The sequence below is a fragment of the Blennius ocellaris genome, assembly GCF_963422515.1.
Source record: "Blennius ocellaris genome assembly, chromosome: 5".
NCBI classification, from domain to species: Eukaryota; Metazoa; Chordata; class Actinopteri; order Blenniiformes; family Blenniidae; genus Blennius; species Blennius ocellaris.
The window spans coordinates 20,343,752-20,351,804 of NC_137654.1; the positions used below are offsets into that span (position 1 = coordinate 20,343,752).

The 8,053-nt window shown below is 41.4% G+C and overlaps 1 protein-coding gene across 1 annotated transcript in view; it reads right to left on the reverse strand.

Moving 5' to 3' along the window:
* The window catches only part of opn7b (opsin 7, group member b), a 54,109-nt gene extending 52,114 nt beyond the window's left edge, over positions 1–1,995 (reverse strand). The window contains exon 1 of the mRNA XM_080497416.1: positions 1,796–1,995. The gene's annotated coding sequence lies outside the window, so the exon portion shown is untranslated. The remainder of the gene's footprint in view (positions 1–1,795) is intronic.
* Positions 1,996–8,053: the final 6,058 nt, after the last annotated feature.

The window sequence follows — 8,053 nt, forward strand, 5'->3', positions numbered from 1 at the left end:
TTACATTCCCAATATCAAAATCAACTCATGTCTCTGGCAGATGCAGACAAACAAACCACATTTTTCTGCGAAAGCCCTTGTTATATGAAGAACATCACTTGTTTCTCTCATGTATTGTGTCTCAGTGCAGTTTTTGCTCCTGACAATATTTTGTTCAGGAGACATTTGTGGTTCAGAATATCATGTGAATCAAAGACGACTTGGCAGAAATCAGTATGCATTACAATCTTAGCAGCAGGGCATGACAAGGCTTGTGTCTAATGATAGATATTGGATATGGGCTGCATAATTATTATAATGGCTTGTAGGGCCACTGGAAGATATCAGCAGCATATAGGATGAGGGTATGTCTGGCTCTTAGCTTAACAGGATACATACTGTTTACTGAACACCCTCCCCCCAAATAATCACATGGCCTTTTGAAGGGCAATTGACATGTGGTTTTTCTGTGTGTGTGTCCTTTCAATTGTGCTGCAGTATCAAATTTACAGTCACGTTGTATGACAGCTCTGTCAAAAGTTCTTGTTTTAGAGAAAGCTTGAGCTATAAGTTCCTCGTGAAGAATTATTCCACTGTGATGGACTAAGACTTAGAAAACAGTAGGTTTTGCTTACTTGGGTGTTATGAAACAGCTCGAGAAACCTTTATTGAAACTAAACAGAATCCATGAGGGAAATTCAATTACCTGTTCAATTCAGTAAACAATTTGTTTCGTCAATTAGACTGTTTATGGAGGATAAATACTGTCTGGAGCGCATTAATACTTATGAAGAGCTTTAGTTCCTGTGTCTATGTTATATAACATGCTAAAACAGTGCATGTGTCTGTTGAGGAACACTGCTGAGGGAGTACAGATTTAGAAGAATTGAGCTCATTACTGGTTTGAATCTCTGGACAGCTTTTAGAGGGAAAAGTGGAAAACATGGCTTGTCTTCGCTGTTGTACCTGTGAGTCCTGGACCAAGTTCCTTAAAGCCCAAATTACTCTAGTGTAGCCACACACTGTCCAACCAATGCTTGTTGAGGATGGGTTAAATCACATGGAACATATGTTTCTGTCTTTCTCTCACTGCAACTTTTCCATTTTTCTTACAAAAGTAAAGTCATCAGGATTGATTACTGATTTAAAAACACCTTTATCAAAGCTCATGGTTTACAAGTTTTAAATACATAACCAATTTGGACAAACGTACAGTACAATACAGTATGTTGTGTCATGTGTGTATTCCCAACGAGAAGTCCACATCGCCGACTCCCAGTAACCTCAACTCGATAAACTGTACAGTCTGTATGATCAGCAGTATGGACAATGTACCCTTTCACACAGGTGTGCTCCGAGAATGCCACGGCATTATTAAAAATGCATCATAATTTGTTCAAGTAATATGAAAACAATCACAGAAACAGCCTTTTTCACTGGCAACACACTCAAAAGGCAATTACATGTGACCAAGAGCCGTTGAGAGGTAACACATATGGTCAAAGCATAAAATAAGCAAATCCATCAAGGCATTTTCATAAATGAAGCAGGTCAAACCCAATAGACAGACACAATAAACAGTGAAACCAGAGCGGGGAACACATGCAATGTGATATGTGTTACGTTCAGCTCCACAGCGGCTTCTTTAAATTGGCCAAGCATGCTTTAGTTAATTAAACTTTATTTAGATCCAGAGGAATTTTCTCAATAATTATACATTCATGTCAAAAAACATAAAACATTTACAATAGAAAGTAAACGGCGTAACTTAAGAGGAAACGTCACACAGAGTGAGCAAAACACCTCATCTGCTTACCTTAATGAGAGGGTATGCCAGAGTTGGCAGGGGATCATGGGTGGTGAGTCAAGTCCAGAGCGAAGCTGTTCAAATCTTCCCTCGTATGGCAGTAGTATAACCAGTACTGTTGAGCTCAGACCTGAGCGTAGCCGCTGGGAAACTCTGCTGTGTACTACGCACTCAGGCGCTCTCGTCATGCAGTCACTGAGCAAGAGGATCCACTCACAAGTCGGCAGCTGCCTGGCAGCTGTGCTCAGGGAGATCCAGCAGGCAACGGATCGAGACAGACAAGCTGCTGGTCTCTGCTCTCTCCTCCTCTCCTCCTCTTCTCCTCTCCTCTGTCTCTAAGTCTGCAGCTCTCACTCCTCTCTCTCTCCACTCTCTCCCTGTTTCTCTGGTCCTCTGCTCTTCCTCTCCACTTAAATCTCAGTCCTGTACACACATACATTCCCCACACTCCATCCTCTCTCTCTCTCTCTCTCTCTCTCTCTCGCTCTCTTTTTCTCTGTCCCTCTCCCTCCCTCTCTTTCCCTCCCCCTCGCTTATTCCCTTTCTCACAAACACACATAAACACACGCACCTCTGTCAGTGTCAGCTTTCATTCTTGAGATTTTTTTTTTCTTTCTCAGACAGCATGCTCATCCTCATAGTTCCCAAGTGGGAAATGTCTTTAAATGACACCACACTTAGCTGTTTCTTTGTTTGTTTTTTTCAATTTGGACACTTTCATTTGAGTTACCTATTCTTCCTCATCGACATGAAATACATTTCAAATCTTGCACTAAATTTGATTTCTATACCCAAGAGAAAGAAAATGAAGAACGCTAGATGAGTCTTAAAAGATCACAGTGAGGTTTAATGACATGAAACTAAATGTATGCCTGTATGCGGAGGGTTTTGCAGCGTGCGGGTTGAAACTGGTCACGGCTTTGAAGTGCATGTGAAAGCAGAACGTCATGGTTAATCTTTGCAAGCAACGGCAGCGTGTCGCCACCAGCATGAGCAAGAGCACGCTGGTGTGCGCGGACTCGGACAGTAGTTTGTTTACATGGAGCTCCACTTTATTCAGACCTCGGAGTCTTTACATGCAGAAGACTTCACATTGGCCTTCATGATTTGGTTGCATATTAAACAAAAAACCCAGATGTGACAGTAGAGAATGCACTTCACTATATGAGACGTACAGAAAAGGCTAACAATTTTTGCATCCATTCCTGCATGTATTTGATTGTGAGAATGTGACGTCATTCATTGCAGATATGGAAATGAAATACATGTATAGATATATGAAACGTGAGATGAAGTCCAGTTGCTGTCGTCCACTCATCTTAGAAGTGTGTGTGATCTTGAATACATTTTAAAGTCAATGAAATAGATGTGCACCATGACAGCTCTCGTAAATAATGATTCATACCTCTTGTGACACTGAGCATTTACAATCAAGACTGAAATAAAGAAAGGCTCTTAGAAAATATTTGCATTAACAATGGAGTACTATTTCAAATTAATTCAGTTTCAGCTTGAAATATCACCTATTTTTAATATGGTATTCAGGTATTTAAGATACTCAACTGAAAAATATGATCTCTGCTGCTCTTTGGTAATCCTGTGGCACATTATGATCTACGACAGAAAGCACGAAGGAGACCACATCCAAACAATATGAGTCACTGGATTAGAAATGATGTAGATCACGGGCTGTCTTACTCAAAAGTCATGGGTTCTCCAACAGGATGACCCAAAACACACACCTGGGAGGATGGCTGGAAAGAAATGTACTATTCTGAAGTTACCTTTGGGAGAAAAAAAAAATACTTTAATGACCTCTAAAAGTGCTGAAAAAAGAGAGTACCTTTCAGACCTGAGACAGAAAGGGCAGTTTTGTTCAGGAGAATTGGGCTGCTACATGCAGGCAGGTGCAGGAAAATCTCTGAGGAAGAAGCGAGAGGCTGTGAGGGATCTTGAAATCTCTTCCTACATTGTGTTCAGCAGTGAAAAAACAAATGATGACTGGTAATCCAATCATTTTCAATCGTCACTGAAATTAAAAGGTACCTACTATTACATCCATCTAATACTCTTAAATCCATCTTCCGCACAGCTGGAGCCAACTGCAGCTGACACTGAAGGAAGACAAAGAGCACCTCGATCTGTCACACACACTCACCTTCACACCTGCAGGCGTTATGGAATCACATTTCAGGACTTTGGGAGAAAATCCATCCATGCGCAGGGAGAACATGAAAACTCAACCGCGGCAGCACTTTGTGGCCAAAATGACAAAAAGGCACAATATTTCTTTCAATTTTTACATTTCTTACACTGCCACTTTGATAAGGATTTTTGAATGTATTCAGTTGGATATTTTTCTCCGTGGTTTGCTTGAACTCCATTTGTGTGTCATCTTACTCTTCCACTAAACCATCTGCTCAGTCTTGGACACAGCAGCTGGATGCTTGGCTGAGCCAGCAGCAACAGACGCACACCTGCTGAACACAGTGCTCGCTTGCATCACACCATACCCATTGTCTCACATGTGCAAAAGAAATCTCACAGAAATAGGATCTGCAACCAAAAATGTCCACACTCCGCTTGTGGATCCCATTTCAGCATTAATGAGCATCTTTGGCTGTCTGCCATGATTACAGTGTGTGAAAGGAACTTTGACCCATCATATGAATTGATTCAGTAATTTGTGAATTTGCATATACTCGAGGAGCAGAGTGAGTAAACGTGATGCAAACTACTTGTGGATAAATGAGCTTGTATGTGAATGAATCAGTGTGTTCATTGAAGGCGACAACCTTCTTTTCAACCGACATGAAAAATGCCTATTGGGTTATCTGATTCCAAGTGGAAGCCTTTATCTACACCACTTCACCCTCCACGGTGGCTTTTCCATGAGAACGAGTTACTCATGAACTTAACTGCTGATTCGCTCCCTTGTGCACGAGTTTATAGTAAACAAAAATTATTTTAAAAATGTATATTTTTGATGGCTGCATGCTTCATAATTTACTTAAACAATAATATTCTACATGTCATTTTTGTGTCATTAGTATTCGTGTCGTACGTGTGTGCATGGGGAGGAGTGGAGGACTTCTGACGCATGTGTGTGTGTGTGTGTGGGTTCCCTTTAGGAACCTTTAGGAGTGCTCTATTTTTTAATTCATATGTTTGTATGATTGCCTGAATCTGTACAGAATGTTTCATTGTACTCGCATGCAGTGGCCCCTTCAAACGTCACCAGAGGTGCACCTGGGTGGAATCCGTCGTCCAGAAGGGAAAATCCTACCAAAAGAAGCACAATGCTGCCAAAAGCCAAGTTCACGTAACACAAGTAATCAAGTAACTCTACAAGATCCTGCAAAAATCTGTCTGAACTGCAAGCTCGCACAAATCCATGAAACTTTTGACGACACCGACGCCCAGTCATTAAGTTAAAGTTTGAGGTACACCAGTGTAAAAATGAAAGTCGTGGTGAGCCAGCAGAGGAAAGGTCTCTCAGCACAATAACAGCCGGGGCTGTACTAATAGCTGAGAGAACTTGCACCTCTTTTTTCAAACATGTTATAAATAGACGCAGTCATCAAACAGGCAAACGTTTTTCAAAAATGTGTTTGCATGAAATTCCCCCAGTATTTTGTGACATCTGAAGAAGCACACACCTGATATTCCACATTTGCTAAGACAAATCTGCTCAACGAATAGTGTTTGTCTTTCAGCTTTCACAGGTGTGTGCTTGCATAGATCTGGTCTTATCTTCTATGTTTTTTGCTTTTTTTTTTTTTTTTTTTTTTTTTAATTATGAACAAGTAGAAGTCAACATTCCTGAAAAAAAATAATTGGTTCACTTTTTGGGAGCAAAACACATTTTAAGCAGATTGGCTTCATTCAGTCCATGTGGAGTGATTTCAAAATAATAGGTTGTGAATGGCATCCAAAGGTTTTAACACACAACACTTTAAACGATTTTGCCCTCTACTTTCAGAAGGACCTCCCTACATCTGCACTTTCATCAAAACTGGTTAACGAATAAAGACAGCGGATCAGTGCGATGGCAGAGAGACAAGCTGGCTGCCATCAAGACACTGTTGGACAAGGGAATCTCACGCCTCCCACCGTTTTACAACCCTCGGTCTAATGTCACTGCTGATGAGCAGCTGATGCCATTTCCTCCAGGAAATCCCATCAAAACTGCAAAGTACAGGACGATAATATGCGTCTATAATGGTGATAAATTATATGGCTGATACTGGCAGGGGTCGGATGGAGGAGACTGTGAGAAGAGCATGCCAGTGGTCCAGTGGTCCAGTGGCTGGCTTCAGCAGAGCCGTTCCTTGGTGAAGAGGTGAGTCATTTCGAACCAGCTCTTCAAACATGCTATCTTCCCCTGACATACAGTCATCATATTCTAGAAACTCTTCATGGCCTTCCAAAGGTTCCCTCTTGTTAAATCATTTCTAAAGGTCTTTGATGGAGTTTTTTTTCTCCTCATCTTGGTTAATCATCACAAGGTCTACACCAGGGGTGGGGAACCCTGGTCCTCGGGAGCCGTAGTCCTGCATGTTTTAGACGTTTCCCTGCTCAAACACACCTGAGTTCTCATGATGAGGCTCTGCAGAAGGCTTGATAACGAGCCACTAATTGCTGTCAGCTGTGTCGCCGTGAGGACACATAGCAACCGTGCAGGACTGCGGCTCTCGGGGACCCGGGTTCCCCCCCCCCTGGTCGACACAGTCACGTGTAATTTATTTGCAAATTCCTGTATCCTACCTGCAATTTCCAAGCAGGATACAGTGTGAGAAAATAGAGGATGAATCCCGCAAGACACATGCTCAAGTGTGTGGGAATGAGACAGTGGAGAGCTGCAGGCACTTGAATTATTGGAACCATGTGAAGGAGCAGCAGGTGTACACACACACACACACACACACACACACACACACACACACACACACACACACACACACACACACACAGTTACTGTCGCTATGGTCAGAAGTACTCCACTCCTCCCCATACACACACGTACGACACGAATACTAATGACACAAAAATGACATGTAGAATATTATTGTTTAAGTAAATTATGAAGCATGCAGCCATCAAAAATATACATTTTTAAAATAATTTTTGTTTACTATAAACTCGTGCACAAGGGAGCGAATCAGCAGTTAAGTTCATGAGTAACTCGTTCTCATGGAAAAGCCACCGTGGAGGGTGAAGTGGTGTAGATAAAGGCTTCCACTTGGAATCAGATAACCCAATAGGCATTTTTCATGTCGGTTGAAAAGAAGGTTGTCGCCTTCAATGAACACACTGATTCCTTCACATACAAGCTCATTTATCCACAAGTAGTTTGCATCACGTTTACTCACTCTGCTCCTCGAGTATATGCAAATTCACAAATTACTGAATCAATTCATATGATCAAAGTTCCTTTCACACACTGTAATCATGGCAGACAGCCAAAGATGCTCATTAATGCTGAAATGGGATCCACAAGCGGAGTGTGGACATTTTTGGTTGCAGATCCTATTTCTGTGAGATTTCTGTGTGTACACACTATTGTTATTCTTTTCACATCAAGGCTCCGTCGTCTCTCTGCTCACCTTCTTTACCATTCTAAACAGTAGGAGTAGAAGATCACTGTAAAGTAATTTCAATATCAAAGCTGAGCAGTAAGTGATTTGAAATTGACTGGAAGACCGAGCCATTAGATCAACCAGCAGGTCTGAAAGCCTGCGATAAAACTGAGGACACGAAACAAAACTGCTCTGGACTCACTCATCCAGCACAGCAAGCCATCAGACAATAAAATTTAATCATGCAGAAGTAGATTTACTGTATGTTTTTAATCCTTTGAGTCATTAGTAATCTCTTTATATTCTCCAAAGTCTTCCTTTAAATCAACTTGATATTCTACACCTTATTAACGTGACACAACAAGCACACCGACTCAGTAAAAGCAAACATTAAACAGCAAGTGTGGCGTACCAGTACGAGAGCAGAGTACACTCTATCTGTGCACATATATAATCAGGCAATGATTGCATCATGCTTATCATAATGAATCATCAAGGTCATTATGGAGATGATCCACCATATGCATGAAGGGGAGGGCACACTTCAGTGATCACATGCCAGTACAGCCTCCAATGTCATTTTCATCCTAGTTAAAAACTGCCACACTTAACTGTGCATGTTTACATTTTTACTCAACATATTTTTCACTGCTACACAAAAGCAATCTAAAAGTTGTTTTTAACACTT